This window comes from Cyrtonyx montezumae, unplaced genomic scaffold (genome assembly GCF_038088225.1).
Source record: "Cyrtonyx montezumae isolate F1298 unplaced genomic scaffold, pur_monq_1.0 scaffold_3, whole genome shotgun sequence".
In the NCBI taxonomy this organism is placed as follows: domain Eukaryota; kingdom Metazoa; phylum Chordata; class Aves; order Galliformes; family Odontophoridae; genus Cyrtonyx; species Cyrtonyx montezumae.
Window position 1 is genome coordinate 46,421,446 of NW_027072034.1, and position 20,062 is coordinate 46,441,507.

Consider the following 20,062-nt stretch of genomic DNA (forward strand, 5'->3'; position numbering starts at 1 on the left):
ACAGCTGTTTCATGACAGAAGAACTCAACATAAACCTGGCAGGTGTGAGGATACACAGGTTCATACTAAGCACTATGGCTATTGGCACTGAGAGGCTGTGAATCTTAACTAAAGGGTTATTAGGATGCAGAAAGACTTTGTGGAGCTTTGCATGTTGCTAAAACCTGTATGGTGGCCAAATATCAATGAGATAATCATTTAGCATGTACTTTAATTTCTCTTGCAGTTCTTCTCTCTCTGTCCTAATGTGCTGTGTAGTGTTGCTAGGTAAAGTGGTTATGTTTCATCCCTGTGGGAAATTGTGGAAGTGATAACTGCAGAATAGCATTGTTGGCTAATAAAACTGTAATTCTAAAACGAGCTTTGCTTTCTCCAGCTTATTACTTTTTCAGAAATTCTTCCTTTGGGATAAAAAACTGTTGAGTCAGAAAGGCTCAGGGACAAGTGATGCATATTTAGACACTAAATGACTCTGTTCAAGGGATATCACCTCCTAAAGAAGTCAATCCCTTTCTAATTTGTGACTTCCAGAGATAAGCTGCCTGTCCTTTAGCTGGAATGTGTGCAGCTTCAGAGTTAGGATCTAATGAGAACAGATGTCCCCAACAATAATCACATGAAATCTTTGCAGAACTTATGAAAATTATACCTTTCAGTTAAGATTAAGCAAGTGGTTTTATTATTATTGTTATTATTATTATTATTATTGCAAAATCTTCAGAAAATCTAACTCAAATGAATTCACAGCCTTAAGTACTGGGAAAATCATAAATAAAAAATTTAAATGCTTTTGTAGTTGTGTCTACAGCTTTAGGATATAACTCAGTATCTATTTTCTATTTATTAACTCTACAAAAATGCTGAAGTTTTTCTCTTGCATTTAGTGTAATGAATGATCAATTAATATCATATTAATATCATTAATATAAGAATGAGTGGATGACAACAAGCTGAGTGGTGTGGATGGAAGGGATGTCATCCAGAGGGACCATGATGGGCTTGAGAGGTGGGCCCATACAAACCTCATGGAGTTCAGGAAGGCCAATTGCAAGGTCTGGCACCTGTGTTGGGATACCCCAAGAACAGAAGCAATCTGGGCAGAGAATGGCTTGAGAACAGAACCGAGAAGAAGGACTGGTGGATGCAAAATGGAAAGTGAAATGGCAACGTTCTCTTGCATTCTGGAAAACCAACCAGGTCCTAGGTTTCATCAAAAGAAGCATGTTAAGCAAGTCAAGAGAGGTTATTTTCCCTCTCTTCTCTCCTCTTGTGAGGCCCCACCTGAAGAGCTACATTCAGCTCTAGGACTTGCGGCACAAAAAGGACATGGAGCTGTTAAAGTGGGCCCAGCAGAGAGCCAGAGGATGATCAAAGGACTGGAACACTGAGGGAGCTGGAGTTGCTCAGCCTGAAGAAAAGGCTGTCAGAAGACCTTAAAGTAGTCTGATATTTAAAGGGAGCCTACAGGGAGAAATCAACTTAAAAAACTATGAAGCCACTTAACAATCTTTGGTATGACCAACTAACATGCTTGCAAGTACCTGTTTGTGGAGCATCCATGGCTACAAACTAGTTTGCATTGCATCCTTCTGATAGATGTGTGCACCTTGTCATTTTGTTGTATTAAAACTTCTGTGCTGGGAGCTGATCTTATATAACTGGGGGAAGTAAAGCAGTATTCATTTATAAGCATGGCTGAAACTCACTGATATTTCTTTATAAAGTATAGGCCTATTGTTTTTTATTGCAAAAGACTTGAGGACTTTGGAGATGGATTGAACAGTGATCCCATGAGACACTGCATAGTTTGACTCCCATCCCAGGGGAATGCTGTAGGGCATAGATGGATTCCCACTAGACAGATGTGAACAAGTGGAAAAGATTGACCTGAGAAGATTGAGAGCAGGTGCTCTGTATAGATGCATGCTAGTGCAGGAAACTATTTTAATAACTAATGATGGCCATAAAGCACAATGCGGCCCTATAACAGCACAGAAAAAAGTAATTATGCAGACTCTGCTGTGGTATATTGATTGACTGACTTGATATATAGTTTGGGTTTTATTCTTTGAGAAGTGTTTTATGTGGTTGTATTTAAAAATAAGGAGTTATGGTTGTACTTTTGCACACCATGGAATTTACAAATTATATAGCTTTCAAAGCCCATTAAAAATCCAGTATTGAAATAAAGAAAAAAAGAAAGAAAGAAGCTTTAAAACAGATGGAGAATAAAAGGGTGCAAAGGACCCCCCAAAACCTAAAAATCTCAGATAGGATGCAGGGTCATTCACACAACTCTGGCCCTGACTAATGGCACAGTATGCATACACTTTTCTTCTTACCCTTGCCCAGTTCTGTTAACTGTGAAATTTTTTTTGAATAGTGGATATTTTTTTTTCTGCAAATAGCCTGTCATTTTTTTTCCCCTCTGTGTGTAATTTGCAAGCACGCTTCTCAGTATATGTGAGTATACTTTATTTTATTTTTCCTTATGGGAACAGACCAGAAATCAGCTTTGGAGTTCCTGGAATGATGTTTTCAGATCATTATCTGTATAAGTCCCATTTACTTTAATTGAGCTCCATTTAAACTTAAATATGTTGTCTTGAAAATTGTTTTCCAGAACTGTCCTCAGAGAATCTTGAAAAAGATACTGTGCTTGAAGAAAATCAGTTCAGTCTTGCTAAAGCTCTGCCTTTGTGAAGCTAACATGACCTTTAATCATTTTCCAGGGCTTTCTTCGTACTTGATATAGAGTTCTTAAGAGTTCTATTTCTTAAGAGTATGTCTGTAGTCAGTAATATCCTGGTTTGTGTGCTTCAGCCTAGAACAGAGTTAAAGCACAGTCCACTTCAAGGAGCTGGCTATTTTTCCTTTCTCTGTAAGCAAAGAAAGAAAAGAAAGGCTGTTCTGCTTAGGTGCTGCTATGCTGTGATTTTTACTAAGTACACACAAGTGAAGACAAACCTAGGCTTACATTAACATGAGCAGCCCCAAATACTGCCAGAATATCATTTAGTGTTGGTCACGATCTCCCAGAGGGGAGCTGCTGTGAGTTAATGTTATGCTGACTTCTGTTTTATAGTGGCTGCACCTCACAAAACTATCTGGGACAGTAATTGAGATTGTCCCCGGGAGCAGCTGTTATGGCTGTGATAATATGAGATGACATTCATGCTTCATGTCTTTGGTTGAAATAAAGTTTCAAGATGTAGGACCAAAGCTGTCTTACTTCCTGCCTGAAATCTGCAGTGCTTGTATCTTAACCATGGAATCACAGAATAGCTTAGTTTGGAGGGAAACTCATAGCCCATGCAGCCCCAACCCCTGCCATGGGCAGGGCTGCTCCCCAGCAGCTCAGGCTGCCCAGGGCCCCATCCAACCTGGCCTTGAGCACCTCCAGGGACGGGGCACCACAGCTTCTCTGGGCAGCAGATTTGTTGGGCAACATATATTCTATCCTCGTGGAATATAATCATTTGAGTCTCTTTTCCACTACAGGAGCAAACTGTAGCAGGAATATGTTGTGCCACAATAGAAAGAAAATAAAAAGAGTGGAGTTGGGTAAAAGTGAGTCTGTTGCACAAATGACACTAGAGACTTTTCCATTTAAGAGACATGCACTCCCAAAGGATTGTTCTGAGGACCTCTTGAAATGTAGCATGATGCCCCACTCCTTCTCACCTTTTGATTAGGTTTCTTTTATATAGAAAACTGAATATGAGATAGAGACTAGAACTGGGACAGTGTGTGGTCAGCATTAGTCCCACCGTGAAGCAGACAAGTATGTAAGTAGCCCCTAGAAGCTAGGAAGCAGATAAGCAGATCTTTGTCTAATTATATAGACTAGTTTAGGCATACAGAACAAAGCTGTAAACTCCTTAGTTTTCTTTTGCAATAAATGACAAGAAATAAATGTGTCTAATGAGTTGATTTGAGGTACTCTTTGGAGGTGCCTCTCTCACTGAATATAAAAGGACTCCAAGCAATTGAGTTTTTAATCTAAGTCCCTGAAAGTAATAGGATGATCTGAGAACAGGGAGTTCTTCTGTAAGGCCTAAGCAAGTGATCTGTCCTTTAAACAGTTTCAGGCATCTGAAGACCTAAAATGTTCCTGAAAGCCTAGTTCACAGGAAAGATTCCACTGTATGTGAGGACTAGGAAGAGCAACTCACTAGTTTTTGAGAAGATGGGAAACGAAGAGATAAATGGACTGAAATTGTGCATAAATTGTATTTTCTGGAGACAAAATGAATACTATTTTAACTTGCTGGCGATGTGCTGCTATGCAATCTTGTGATGTAAGGTTCTAGCCAGAGGGGACAGGAAATAAATCAATGCTAGCATGTGAGCATCAGTAATTGTTTTTTCTAATATGAATTTGAAATGAAATGTTCTGCAAAGAATTTTTCAGACATGGGAAAGATCAATCCACTCCCAAGGCCCCCATTCTTGTTAATAAGTTGCTTCCTTGCAAATAGAATCTTAGTGATCCTTAAAAATCCATGGTCTTGTATTTTAAAACACAGGCTGCTGCAGGCAAGGTGATTGCAGCTATTAGTTCCTCTTTATGTCAGGGGAGGATCTGGCATAAAAAACCCAGAGGATTCCTAAACTGCTTTGCCAGTACCTTAAAAACAAAAGTCCTTATTGCATTCACAGGAGGAAAATCAATAAAGTGGGAAACTTTATTAATCTGTCTGATGGATCAGAAAATCAAAACAATTGTAAATGAGAAATATTGCCCAATTTTCTTATTTTCTGAAACATTTCACATTCTGCCTTCTTGGTTCACGTCTTGTACATTCTTGGTAGCCATGAGAAGTGAACTGCAATACTGCTGAATTGTGATCATGCAATCTTGTGGTTTCTTTTTTATTCATCTGATGTTTAATGTGGTATCAAAGCTGTTTATAAAATGGTTGTCTAGCCTTTCTGAAACAGAGCCAACCTTTTTAAACCAAACAGATATGCTTTTATTACAAACCATAATTATTACATAATAATTGCATTGCCTTAAGCTTGAAGAAGTTTATTTGCTAAGAAATAAACACAGACTACAAGGTCTATCACTAACTCACAGCATTATTGCCTAGCCTGCTATAGCAAGCCACCTTTTAGAAGTGAATTTTTGCAAATGAATTCAGAACACTGGGCATAGACTGCCTCCTGACCACGCTCTTCATCACCAAAGACATATCTTCATAGGCAAGTGAGAAAAGCTTATGCATTTTCACTATGCTGTGGTGCATGAGCTGTGCTCAAGCAAATGTTTAGCTGTCTGTAAAAACATCATCTGTGAGAAGAATGAATTTCAGTTTGACTGCCATCTTTCCATGTAGAATGATCAACATTAGCCACATTTGTTTTCCTTCTGATTTATCTCAGAGAGTGAAGAAGAAAATAGTGAAAGCCACTGGAGCCCTGGTGACATGAAGAATCTTTTTGGAATTAGCATCCATGCAACTCAAGTGAGAGATAAAGTTTAAATGTTTGAGAAAACATGTTCAGGGTCAAACAGATGGGTATGTTTATTCATCTTAACATAATGTACTGGGAGGAGATAGAAATATTATATTCCCTGCAACAATTTGGTCTGATCTATAAAAGAGTTCTGTTCTGACACAGGAGAAGTAAAGCATCTTTGAGGAAAATGCAGTGTCTGGAAAAGATGTGTTGGCACAAAATGGAACTCTTTATCTTGCCATGCCCGTAATTAGAATCCACACAGACCAGCATCAAGAAAGATGGTAGCACTGCAAACTACAACTTTATTTCAGTTGTGCAATCTCTTAAAGCATTGTCAGACTTATTTCTAACTTGGAAGAATAGATGCAATTTAGTATGTTCCATGCGAGTGTGTGTGAAGGATGCCTTGTGAGTATTGCTTCCCTGTATAACATTGTACATCACCCCCAGTATTGATTTTCTCACACAGAGCTTCATAGGCAAGCTAAAATGCAGAAATTATTATATTAACAATATATCTGAAATTCAATGACATTTAACAACTGTTGTCAGAATCATAACTCTCTGCTTTATATTTCTGTGTGTCTTGCTTATCTTAGATTTTTCTTTGATTAACCACTATTGCCAGAATGTTAGTGAAGTCTACTGCTTGTACTCCTTGCAACCCTACTGGATCGTCTCATCAGATATAAATTCATTCCCACCCTTGCCAACAGCCTGAGACAGTTCACCAGGTTTGGAGTGAGACAAAACTTCCAAAAATATATTTCACATGTTGACTCTGCCTTTAGAGCAGGACCACAGAAACAATGTTGTTATACATGACTACTGCTAGCAATTAATTAATAATTTATATCCAATATGAAGCGTAGTTTGACGATTCCAGCATTGTTTTCTCCACAATTTTACCTAAAATTTTTCAAAAATGTCTGAAGTGAATTGTTAGGTTTCAGTGATATATGTCTGGGACATGGCTGTGCCTGATCTCTAGGTTTGAAGATGAAGGGGCTTTTTGTTTTCCTTAATTTTTTGCATCTTGTCTGAGTAAGTAAACATCTGTTGGAGGGCCATGATCACCTCCTTTTCAGAGTGAGTATTATAAAAGTAGAATGAATAATCCATTTAACTTGCTGCCTTAAGAATGTATTTTTAGTGCAGATTCCTCACACTCCAGCCTCTGACTACATAGACATGGGGACCCTCCTTCCTGTGCTCTGACTCAGGAGTTGCACTCAGAGTCCATACATGCATGTGCACAGTTGAGAAAGCCCTCAGCCAGGTCAGAACTAAAACAGCATTGAATCAGAAGCCCCCATCCTCAGGATGGAAGCTGCCATCTCTGGGGAACTGCCTGGCCCTGACAGACTTGTGCCTCTCCTCTCACTATCCCATGATTGCAGCTGCAATTGAAAGCCTTGTGCAGAGCCCAAAGTGCTGCCCCCTGATAAGGGTGAACCACTTGCTTCAGCATCTCACTCAGGGTTGCCTTGCCATTTGTCATGGTTTTGTGATTTTTGTTATCAGTAATCCACATCATCACTAAGGTCATCAAGTCTATCCCCACCACGCCCACTAACCATGTTCCTCAGTGCCACATCTAAGTGTTTCTTGAACACCTTCAGGGATGGTGACTCCACCACCTCCCTGGGCAGCCTGTGCCACTGCCTCACCACTCTTTCCAAGGAGAATTTTTTCCTTATATCCAACCTGAACCACTTATGGCACAGCTTGAGAATGTTACCTCCTGTGCTATCATGACAGCTGGGATAATGCCTGTGGAGAAAACACTTAGAAAAGTCAATATTTCTGCAATTTCAAAAGGTTTTAAAGAAGGTCTATTGCATTTATACATCACTGAGCCATTAAGAACTCTTAATCAGTAGAAAACGAAACAGTCATGCATTGAAACACTGTAATTTTAATGTTCAGTGGCAGAAACTAAGCTGAACTGATAGTCAAAAAACTTCTGAAAGGGTGGATTGTTTCTCAATTAGATGATTATCTTTGCAAGTTTCCTTGCCCTACTTGGTAACTAACTGCCAGACAGAAGATGTTAAGAGTAACTGGCCTCTTGTTTTAATATGAGAACAAATCTTCAAGTCCCCAGAAACTATGATTACCTAGAGGAAATGGGAATGTAAGGTCCTCAAAATGGTTAGCAAATAAAGTGAAGAAAACCATTGTTTGAAATTGAATCTTTAATCTATGATTCTATCATGGGTAGGTAGAAGAGAATATCTTTTATTCTGCCCATGGCTATCATAAAATCAATTTTTTTTTCTGTTGCCCAATATTTGTTTCTAATAAAGAAAGAAATGATGGGGCTGGGGGAGAACATGCCCATCTTTCTTTTCCAGGCTCTCTGATGAATCATAGTCACACATGCCTGAGTAATCAGTTTCACCAGCACATTTCCCAAATTCCCCAGCTGTAACTACGACAACGCATTTTGAGATTGAACATGCCTTTAAAAAAGGAATGAACTTAATTCACCCAGCTCCTTTACACCCTATTAAGAGTAATTAAGTGCCTTTTGATCAAGGTGGCAGTAGGTAACCTTCCAGCACTGCAGTGACCCCTGTGAAGTAAACTTGAGGCCACAGGGTCAAGTCAGGACTTCTTTCTCCAGCTTATTCTACTACATCACTCTGTAACTGGGGGATGCTGCTAAAAATGATACGTTACTGTGTATAAATATATATATACATGCATATGTGTTTATAGATGGGTGGGCATCATGCTTACGTGCATGAACTCTGTTGGTAAAGACATCTTAATTCTGGCATTTCCTCACTTTGGAGTGCTCTACATTGCAACAGACAGAGCTTTACTTTTCTCTTGCTTGCATCAGGGCATCAGGCTGTAGCAAGTCTACAAGGAACAGGTGATATGAGAGGAAACCCAGATAACCAGAGCCAAGAAGCGTCACTTCCACTGTTGTTTCCACCATTGCTTTCTGCTGTGGCTTGTAGAACTGTCACATCCCTCTCTTTTAGTGGCCTCATCTCTGAGGAGAGGGCAGTTTGGGTTGTGTCTAGTAGGGCTTCTGAAAAATAGCTCTGCTGCTTCAGCCTCTGAGGGTGCTCCCATCCTGCCATCACCTACCTGATGTCCTCAGTTTATTCGGGGAGAGTTGTCTGGGTACAGCTGATGAATAATCTGGTCTGAAAATGGGAAACAGAAAATTAGGCAGTAAAATATCAAGTTTTAAGGGTAGAAACACAGCAGAACTTTGCTTTCATGCATAAATAAGTCTAGAAAATACATCTACTTTCTATATTAGACGCAGTGCATTAAGGTACACTACCTGTGTTTATTGGTTTCTGCAATTTGCTGAAAGTTATCCATAGCTGCTGATGATAGTTAACTGCTGTTATTCAACATCTTCTGCTAGACTGAGAATTATTCACAGGAGCCAAGATAATGTGAGCACTAAAAAGAACTGATCCTTTGTGACTGGCACTTGTGCTCTCCTGAATTCATCATCAATCACCTAACTGTACGGCTCCAGTAAAACACTGAAGTCACATCACATGTACCAAGCAGAGAGCTGACTAAATGCTTGCCACAACTGAACTGACATTTTGCTACAGCAACAAATGATTTTACATATCCTTCTCATTGGGTCATGAGAATTTAAAAGTTGTACAGTTATTAACCAATTTATTTTTTCTGTTTTCCCACTTCTCTTGAGTATAAATTTATAACTGCAACAGCTAACAATAACCAATGTTTTCTGTTAGAATTTACTAGAATTTTGGTGCAAGAATCCATACAGAATTCAAGCTAATTTCCAAAAGAGAAATGCTTCTCTATACTGATTTAACTTACTTCTTCACTAAATAACGAGTGAAAATAAAACATTTCTATATGTCCATCCTTCCTTATAGTTATGCAGACCGGCCAAAATCTCTTCTAAGGTGATTTTCTGTCAATACAGATTGTTTTTTATCACCTCCAACAGTTCTTTTGGAGAATGTTAATTTCCCTCATGGAAGGAAAGATCTTATTTCACTGCAGACCATTTAAACAAAAATAAATATCTACATATGTATTGGCATTTGAACCATCCTCTCCTTCTTTTATCTGTAGCTATGTCTTCCTAGTCCACCTGAATAGGTGTGAAGTGAGATCATTAACTTGGATTGCTCAGGAGGACCACAGTGTGTCCATGTGCTTCTCTTTCTATGCTTTTCTTCACCCAAATAGATTAGAATAGACTGATAGGGAACAGATAACTCTGATACTGCCATCTACTACTAATTATGTCAGGAAACAACTTTCATAGCATAAATGTAATTGTTTTCAGATATGAAGAAAATGAACTTTTTCCATACAGGCCAAGTTCTGTCACCTATTACTCTGACAAAATGACTTTCTGCACAACGCTTTTTCCATTCTTTTTTTTTTTTTTTAATACAGGACAGTCATCTGTCTTTTTGATAGAGCTCTGCATACTGTATGGTTTCACAAAAGCCAGTGAAAGTTACCAACTGCTTTGGATGATTTTGCATGAAGATTATACTTAAAATACTGAATTTAATTCTATTCTTCCACCTCCTATATGCCTTTTCTATAGCAGATACAGAAAGGGACCTTATGGTAGAGTCATTGTAACCTCCACCTCGACAAAGGTAAAAAAAAAAAGCAGAATAACTTACTTTAGAAGTAGAGATATCATGTTAGATACACAACACACCGCTCTCATTATCACCATTTTTCAAAAGTGTGACTCACACCAACAACCTGAGTGTGTTTATTTGAACTCTTCTTCTCATTTATTGTTCTCTACAGAGAATCAGAGGTGATGAGGTGAGAGTATGTTGACATTCTTTTATATATTGATTAAAAAGGAAAAAGTATCTGCCTTGTTTCTATGAGGAAGAAAACATAAAATACTTGTCTGAATTTCTTACACATTAAAGAATCTGCACCAGGTCATGAGCAGCCAGCATTTACCCAAGCCCACTGATGCATGGGCTTTTCATAAAGAACTTCCATTAACTTTATAGCAAAAGATATGCACAAACATCTGCTTGATAGAAGATTAGATACATGTTGTCAGAGGAAAGTGAACAAAAATTTGACCAAACAATATCAGATATAGACTTTACTTGGTTATAAATTAAAAAGATATTCTGTTCGGTAAATCAAAATAACCTCTACGTCCATGCACTGTGATGATTTTTCTTGTTTGTCCCTCTCTTCATATTTTAACAATTCAGAATTCTCTTGGCGAATAGCACAGTGTCAGAAAGTGATTGCAGTTTGATCATCCTTTATTCACATGCATTCTGTGACATTTTATCATTTGAATTACATACAGTCTTTTTATGCATCTGACTCCTTGCCACAGATCAGGAACTTCTACACAGAACCGTGCACCTAGATGTGCATGCATCTTTTGTTTAAGGAGGTCTGCTTTACTTCAGATGATAATGGAGGTCAGATTCTGTTGTAAGAGGCTCCCCCTTCTCTCCCTCCCCCACACCCCCCCCTTGTTTCCCCTAGACAGAGGACTAAAGGTCAGGTCTCAGATTCCTCAGTACTTCCCTATGTATGTATGTTGTACTTTCCTAGAAGTTATGTGTTATCTGCATCTGATAGGTTTGAGATAATTTGTTTTCTTCCTAATGCACTTCTAGCAATCTGGTTAATCTTGTGAGAAGTTTGCATGAAGAGATTGAGCATGCAGAGTGTTTTCATTCAGTCACTAGCTCAGTGACAGTTCAGCTTAATGGACATTACAGGGAAATCCTGGCCTAGCACAGACATTTTCTTGCTCAACACAGTGTTCTTCAAAGCATCATTTATTGGCTTTCTTCATGCATCATTGTGGAAACATAAACTTAGGTCTGTGGTCTCCACCAGAGTAGCTGGACACTGAAAAAGTTTGTTACCGCGTTTAATCTGCATTGTCTGGTATTTTGTAGGATCTAGCACTTGAATTGGTCATTTGCACTCAGACTTGCAAAGAAGATGGTAGAAATAAATGTGCCAGGTAATGAAATGATGTTCATTGCATTTTGAACTACTATTTAACAAGAATGTGTGTATGGACATCTAAGGGCTCTAGTGGGGCATGTTAACCTGTTGTGCTAACCTATGTCCTACATATAAGCTCAAATTTAATATTAAAACAGTTATAAAATTATAACAGCAACTTATTAGTGAGTTAGTCATCACTTAGCCCAGTCATCAAATTGGCTTAAGAAGAGTCTCTGTAAGTCTTAAAGTATGATAAAAAACCTGATGGTTCTGTATTGAATAAAACATAAATTGCACTTAAATAAATATAGGTACTGATTTTCAGGCCCAGTTTTAAAACTGTGTGGGGCAGTGAAATCAGCTAACCCATCAAAACATTTTGCTTTTGTAATAAATTATTCTGTTCTCAAGAGTCACAATTTGAAAGGTATTATCATCTCATGAGACAGACAGACAGCTCTTTCCTATGGTACAAATTCCTCTCCTCTTTCCATCTGGCTCTCCCAGACCTGAACATATATGAGACCTCCATACAGAAATACTGAAATGAGACAATAGCTGAGTACAGCTCTTTCAGAGAAGAAAGAAGAAACCATTTGGTAGTTCTGCAGAACAGGGTTCAAGTTCAGCCTAGCTGTGGGTATCCATCTTCTTGATATGCTTTCATATCTCCATGTACACATGCACGTTTTTTGTTGGTTTTTTTTCCCTCAACTTTCTACAGCAATAATATAATGTTATGTCTCTCATGAAGAATAAATATAAAATATGAAACAAATTTTTTTAAAGAGTTTGAAATCCTTAGAGAATGTTTGCTTTGTTGTGTAGGGGCTGGGCATGGACCTCTGGATTCAGGTGAAAAAGAATCAGTAAAACTTGATATTCCCAACTAGCAAGCATCTACAAATACAGCAAACGTGCAAATGCTGACACGAATTGCATTTATATCTTTTATGATTTTATGATTTGATAACAGTATCTCAAATCCCATTCTCAGAGAAGATCAACTGCTACACCTTAGGACCTCAGTCTTTCTGAGATGGTTTACTTATCTGAAAGGCAGGACTAACATCTATCCTCTCACCTCCAGAGCTGCCTTTTTGATCCTCATTCACCTGATAGGAGCTCTCTTTCTGTGTACATCAGTTGTATATTAATGTACACCCTCAGAACACCAAGCTTCCTTGCTAGTACCTTTAGGAAAACACTACATTAAGAAGTCACCATGTAAATCCTAGATTTATTATTATTTTAAATAGCAGTTTTTATATATTATCTGAATTCAGAGCACTAAACATTTGAAGTGACTGTGGATTTCTAGAGAACTGTAGTTATGCATCTGTCATCTTCTTAAGTCATGTTTCATGCCTCAGGATGAAAACAAGTCTTACATTTTTCTTTTCAAACTGAGTTGAATGATTTGGCCGTATCTAACTAAATAGGCCATAGGTCTATCTTTTTAGCAAATAATAGTAGAAAGTTAACTTCTAGCTTTATGGTGACAATGAAGTTTATTATGAAACTGATGTCTACTAAATTTATGCCTTTAGCTTCATATAAACTACTTTTGTTATTATTTTTTTTTCCCAAAAAGTCAGCTTGAAGTCACACATTTCTTTGGCATCAGCTTTCCTAATCTCTCCCTCAGTCACATAAAGAATTCATTCCTTATGGGTGATTTCCACAGGAGCTAGACTAAGAGTCTGCAGTCTTTTTTATAAATCACTATGCAAGTGTCCATAATGCAATGATTCATTAAATTCTCTGGTTGTTTACCTTATGTAGGATACAGCTGATTTTAAATTATAGCTGATTTTGGGACTGGTAGAGTCCAGTATGGGAAAGTAACTGTTGAATCAGGGAGTATATGTTTCTAACATATGAAGTGATCTAATCTGGGAGGGATGGTAAACACGATGCACCAGTTATCATTTTTTAAGGGTAAAACTGTCTGGGAATTAGTGGATTTGCTAGATATTAATGACTGCTTTCTCTACCATTCATTTGCTTATATCCTCTTTGCTCTAGGCTAAATGCAGCTTATAATGCGGGTCTTCCTTCCCTGTATCTGGGATAGTATTACAAATACGCAGGTCCATCTTCAGATATGCAGATAAATAGGAGCATGTGCACTTTCATGAAGAGTCTTCATGTAAACTGCTTCCTTTTCTTTCAGTTGCTGCTAACTGCCTCCAGTGCTGATTAATCTGATTACCCATAGCAGCTTGATGTTACTTTTTCTGTGGCACTCCTTTTTGTCATTGAGAGCAAGGCTTGCCCATGTATAATAAGAGAATTCTGAATTGCAAAGCCTTGTACTTCTGAGGATGTATTAAGCCCCAGTTTGATTCCCTGCTTGAATTCCCAGGGCTGGCAACTGGATTATAAGAGGAAAAAAAGTGAAAAAAGGCATCATTTTCATGGAGGAAAAAAAAATCTATATTCTCTTATATGTAAGTTATTTTATGTAATCTTATCAACATTGTAACAGGGCATATTCCACTGTGAATAAAATTAAAAGATCATACCTGTTACTTGGAGATCAATTTTCATCTCAAGGTAGACAATAAATATCAAATTTCACAGTAGCTGATTTTGAGTTAATTTTCAAGGAAGAAGTTTACTTCTAATAAAATAATTCAAATCTCTACTGTACTCATTTCTTGGAGTATCAACATGTATGAGCCATAGGCCAAGCACAAAGGAATTGCAACATAATTAATCCTATTTAATCATTGGTGATAATTGTGTTGCCTTCTAATGTTCGTAACACCAGAGACTATTTAAAAATTTTAAACATGACTTATCTTTGGTCATCTGTGTGGAAGCTTCGTAATATGCATAGCTACTTCTAACTGCTTTTGTCAATGTTTGGATTTAGAGATTCAGCTAAAATTAGGTTTGGCTTCTGGGAATAAGATTAGGAGAAAATTGCTTTGTTGTGTCAGACCTATCTTTAAAAGTCAGACCAATTGTCTTTAAGGTACTCTACCCCCTGACCTGGAAGTCTGGGATAGGGAGCAGAATAAGCCCCACCAAAATTCAGTTAGAGATCTACTACTCCACCTGGACTGCCACAAGTTCGTGGGGCAGGATGGGATCCTGCTGAGGGTGCTGAGCGAGCTGGCAGAAGTGAATTTCACCATCTATCAGTGTTTCTATTCAATCAGGGAGATCTCAGAGAACAGGAGACTCGTCAAGGCTTCCATCTACAAGAAGAGCCACAATGGAGAATCTGGGGATCTATTGGCCTGTCAGCCTGACCTTGGTTCCAGGAAAAGTTTTGGAACAGATCATCCTGAGTAAGATCTCATGGCATGTGCAGGACAACTGGAGGATCGAGCGCAGATTGCATGGGTTCACAAAAATCAGGTTCTGCCTTACCGACCTCATCCTCTTCTATGACCAGGTGACCTGCCTGGTGGATGAGGGAAAGGCTGTTGACGTAGTCTACCTAGACTTCAGCAAAGCCTTCTACACTGTCTCCCACAGTGTTCTCCTGCAAAAGCTGGTAGGCCGTGGCTTGGACTGGTACACTCTTCACTGAGTGAAGAAATGGCTGGAGGGCTGGGCCCAGAGACTGGTGGTGAATGGAGTTAATCCAGCTGTGTAGAGTCACGTGTGGTGTTCCCCAGGGGTCAATATGGGGTCCTAACCTGTTTAGCCTCTTTATTGATGACCTGAATAAGGGGATTGAGGGCATTCTCTGTAAGTTTCCAGGTGACACTGATTTAGATGGAAGTGTCCCATCTGCCTGAGGGTAGAAAGGCCCTTCAAAGGGCTCTGTTCAGGCTAGGCAGTTGGACTAAGGCTAATGAGATAAAGTTCAACAAGACTGAGTGCTGAGTCCTGCACTTCTGCCACAACAAACCCAGGCATTGCTACAGGCTTGTGGCAGAGGGGCTGGAAAACTGTATGTAAGAAATGGACCTGGGGGTGTTGGTTGATGGTCAGCTAATCATGGGGCCAGCAGTGTGCCCAGATGGCCAAGAGGGCCAATGACATTCTGGCTTATATAAGAATTAGGGCTGCCAGCAGGAGTGGGGAAGTGACTGTTCTGCTCTATTAAGCTCTGGTAAAGCCAAACCTAGAGTACTGTGTTCAGTTTTGAGCCCCTCACTACAAGAAAGCCATTGAGGCCCTGGAACGTGTTCAGAGAAGGGCAACAAAGCTGCTTCTGAATCACAAGACTTGCGGGAGCGGTTGAGAGAACTGAGAGTATTTAGTCTGGAGGAGAGGAGGCTCAGGGGAGACCTTATAACTCTACAATTCCTGAAAGAAGGTTGTGGTGAGGTGGAGGTCGGCCTGTGCTCTTGCATAACTTGTGATAGGATGAGAGGGAATAGATATAAATTGTGCCAGGGGAGGATCAGGTCGAATATTAGGAAAAATTTGTTCTTTCAAAGGTCAGGTGCTGGAATGGGCTGCCCAGGGAGGTGGTGGAGTCACAATCCATAGAAGTGTTCAATAAATGTTTAGAAGTTGTACTAAGGTGCATGGTCTAGTGGGGAAATATCTGTAGTAGGTGGACAATTGGACTAGAAGATCCTGGAGGTCTTTTCCACTCTTGATGATTCTGAGATTCTATGAATATTCTGGTGACAACTTTTTTTGATGAATACCCTACAGTTTTGAGGAAGACACCTCAGACTTGGCAAGAAGTCTGGATTACAAAAGCATCTACTTGTTTTTCCAGTTCACTTCCCATTCTTCCTCAAGCAATCAGCTCAAGCTGAATCTCCTCTGCTGATTTGCAAAAACAGCCCTTTTACTATTAGATGAACTTGTCTGAATAAAATCGTTTATCTATCTAGCTTTCACATTTGCTACAACTGCATTTAATATCACACTGCATTAGCACAGAGTCTGTTGGATCTCAGTGTTTCCCCAGGTGACACCTGTCTATCACGAGAGAAGCTTTGCAGTTGCAGCTAGACATCTGCTGTCATGTGCAACTGGTTTACATTACCCCAGGTGACTGCAGCATCCTTTGGAGCTGTAGGATAATGCTGGCCGTAGCAAAGTAAAGGGTAGATAAGGGTGTGTAGGCTGGGTGATGTGTAGAGAGAAGTCATATACAGGTGAAGCCACACAGACAAATGATATGTTCCTACAAAATAATCTCCAAAGTAGTTTTCCTTAATTACAAGAACATTTTATTTTAGCAGTAGGATATATTAATACTTTATATATTTGCTGAATTTAATTCAAATACTAAAATAGCTCCTTATCTGGCAAATGCCCAAGAATAATGGGTGATGTTTCCAACACTCATTCAGAGATTCAAGTACTTTTAATAATATTTTGGTGACAAGAATAACCTAAAATAAATTCCTTCTCATTATAGATTTGGCATCAAAACTGAAGAACGTTTTCACATCTATAAGTTAATGCCAATAAACATTTGGTTCAGCTAATACTTCAAGCTATCTCACATTCAAGTCTGAACAGTTTTCCCATTGTCTTTAAAAAATCTGCACCCACAAGCAAGAGGTGTATATCCAGCCTTGATGTCAATTCCTAATCTGAATATATTAAGTTGTCTGGCATGATTTCTTCGCGTATCTTCCTTCATGTACTATTAAATAAGTTTTGAGTGATATTAAAAATTGAGCATGTTCTTAAAGCGTTAAAGCTTGGCTACTTGTTTTCAAATGTATAATGACCGCACAATATAAGTAAAGAAACTGAGAAAAATAAAGCCTTTTTTTTGTAATTAAATAATATCGAGAAAACTTACCAGTTATTTGCAAACCCTATATTTCTCATTCAACTTGACTTTCTATTATATTATAATAATGGACATTGTGCAAGAAATAGCATTGAACAAAACTCAGTTATTAAGTGTGAAATGTTATTTGTGTGACATTTCTTACTCATCTTCTGCCTTTCACTACCTCAGTCTTTCCTTCTTCTCTGAATAACCTGTGTATAATTTTAGTGATGATTTTTTTTACATTGTCTGTGGAGAAATATCCATTACGTATCTTTGTAATGCAAGGTAAACAATAACATCTTGTTTTCAGACACATTATTCCAAAACAAACTGGGAATTTCCTCTTTTCTTTGCAGTGAGTGTCCTTCAACAACATGCAAGTAAAATTATCTGCTCTGTGATAATTAAGTACTCTTACTCTCCTTACCTATCCTTGCTGTCCTCATATGGTATTTTTGTGTGTCATTTCAGGCCCTAGCACTTCAGTAATCAGTGTTCACGCCCATTTTTTCATTCTATTTCTAAGAAAAATGCATTCCCTCAGATACTCCATGATTTAAACTATTAAAAGTACAAGATTTTTCAAAATTGAAATTGAATTGACATCACCTACACGGAATGTTCAAATTGGAGACATAACAGACTCCAAAAATTAAAAGAAAAAAGAAACAAAGTATTTTGTGAAGAATCCTTGGGAAAAAAAGTCTGAGATACACGACTTATTGCATGATGCATTGCTTCTGAAGCTCTGGATCTTGTAAGTGTTAAAAGTATGAATATTTGAATTTTGTGCAACATAAAGAGCCACTCAAACTAGTAACACTGAGATTAAGGTTTCTTGGGAAAGCTAACAGTGAAAAAATCTGTGCTTCATTGATTGTGACAAATACAATCTTGCAAGATGCTTCATCAGGCAAAGAAAAGCTATGCTAAGGCTTTAAAGTAATTGATTCTGCAGCTGAGGTTAATCTTAATCAGCTATAGCTTCACCTGAATAACAGTGATGCTATCACTGAAAAAGTTTTTGTTGGAAACCTTCTAAGGGCAGTGGAATTTTTAAGATATTTCAAAGCCAACTAGGAAAAACACGTTAGCAAAGGCTTGGTCTAGTGATCGTATGCTCTAGAGAATATTTGATTTAAGAAATGATTTAACCTTTATATTCCTGTTTTCCCCTCCATTTACAACACATAGGAATGTGAGTGTGGATGAAGGATTAAAAGGTTGCTATCCTTTTGCAGGCCAACTTTAATTACTGCATTGAAAAAGATTGCCCTAGAGACTGTTATAGGCAGCAAGACCCGACACGAACTGATTTGAGAACTTGCCCTCTGCATTTTCTATTTCATTTTGTGCCATTAGAAGCAATGATGGCTGTGAGCAGATACAGTCACCCCACAGGAAACTTTCAGGCCTTGACTGACTCATTGCTTTGCTCTCTATGATTGCTGGTGCGTAGTATGTTGAAACAACTCATCTCCAGGTGTTAACAAAACACCCCAACAAATAAATATATTAACAAACAATGTGATTTTTTTTCTAAGAAAACAGGTGTCTCTTTTTCTGCATTATTGATTATTAAAGTTCTTGTATGCAGTGATATCAGCAACTAAGGGAAACCATTTGAACATGATTTGCTGACTAGTGGTGATGCTAGAGAAAGGAAAAGCAAGCTCTGTTTCTAAAGATCTTAAATTGATCAGACTTTGCTTTCAGCTAAAAAAAAATAAAAACCCCAAACTTACTGTCAAAAACTCTATGAGCAAAGACAAAATCTTACACTCTTTTTAGACAAAAGAGAACTTGTCAATCGTTAAAAATGCAAAATAGCATGTTTAAGTGCTCACACAAAATAAAAATTCCATGGTTATATATACAATAGAGTCTTAATTGCTTGACAAGATGATGGTGTACATTTAACTCAAGGCATGGTGGTTTAGCTATATAGCCTTCATTCAACATTTTCATCTCGCTGACTATGTCATGCCAAATGTTCATCTAGCCCCATAAATTGCAGCTGATTTCAAATTACTTCAGATTAAACTCTGTATCTAGTATTGCCTAAAAATACAGGGCTTCTTCAGAGTAATATGAGGCAACATTAAGAAGGAGTCAGAGAAATGCAAATTTGAATCTTTCAGTGAAGATCAAGCTTTCTCATAGAGAAGGTAGGGAAAGGGTAATGTTGCTCAGGGTAGTTTGGACAAGCAGACCCAAATCCTTGTGGTGTGTGTTGCTGAATGTTGTTTGAGGCTGATTTAGTGTTCTGTTATTAAAATGCTTCAGAGTGTTTGCATTTTTGAGGCCTACTCTATTTTAATCTATAGTAATTTCAACCATGCTCTAATCTGTCAACTTCACCACATATTTGCAAACAATTTCTACTCAAGTGGCTTTGGCTGTGGAGATGAAATGCAGCCAGTTTTATTGATAGGCTTTTGAAATCAGCTTAACTATTAAATTCCCTTCAAACATTCCTTAGATTCACAACAATTAAATGTAACTAGTGCTATAAATCTGATTTTCCTTCATAGAAATGCAGAAATAAGAACCTCCTTACACAAAAGACATGGGTCTTTCTGCTTCAGAGCATATTTCTAGCTTGTTTTGCCACGAAAAACAAAATAAGGTGTGATTGTGGCATGCAGCAAGTTTAGGATTTGACGAAGTATGCTTTATCAGCAAGCAGCAGACTAGAGAAAAGATAAAACCCAAGAGAAGATCTGTTTAGGTTTTTTCAAGAGAGCTAACAGAGCTCTAAAGCCAGCCCAAAGGGCAGTGCCACCTCACTCAGGCAGTCAAACTTCTCACTTGCTCCATAAACAGAGAGCTCTCTAATCAGCCTGTGTTTTTTCTACGCTAGGAGAAAGCTAGTGAGTGGGGGCAGGC

The 20,062-nt window shown here is 38.3% G+C and overlaps 1 protein-coding gene across 1 annotated transcript in view; it reads left to right on the forward strand.

Annotated features, from left to right (window-relative positions):
* LOC136051374 (uncharacterized) overlaps positions 1–20,062 on the forward strand; it is a 397,884-nt gene that overhangs the window by 369,452 nt on the left and 8,370 nt on the right. The window lies entirely within an intron of this gene.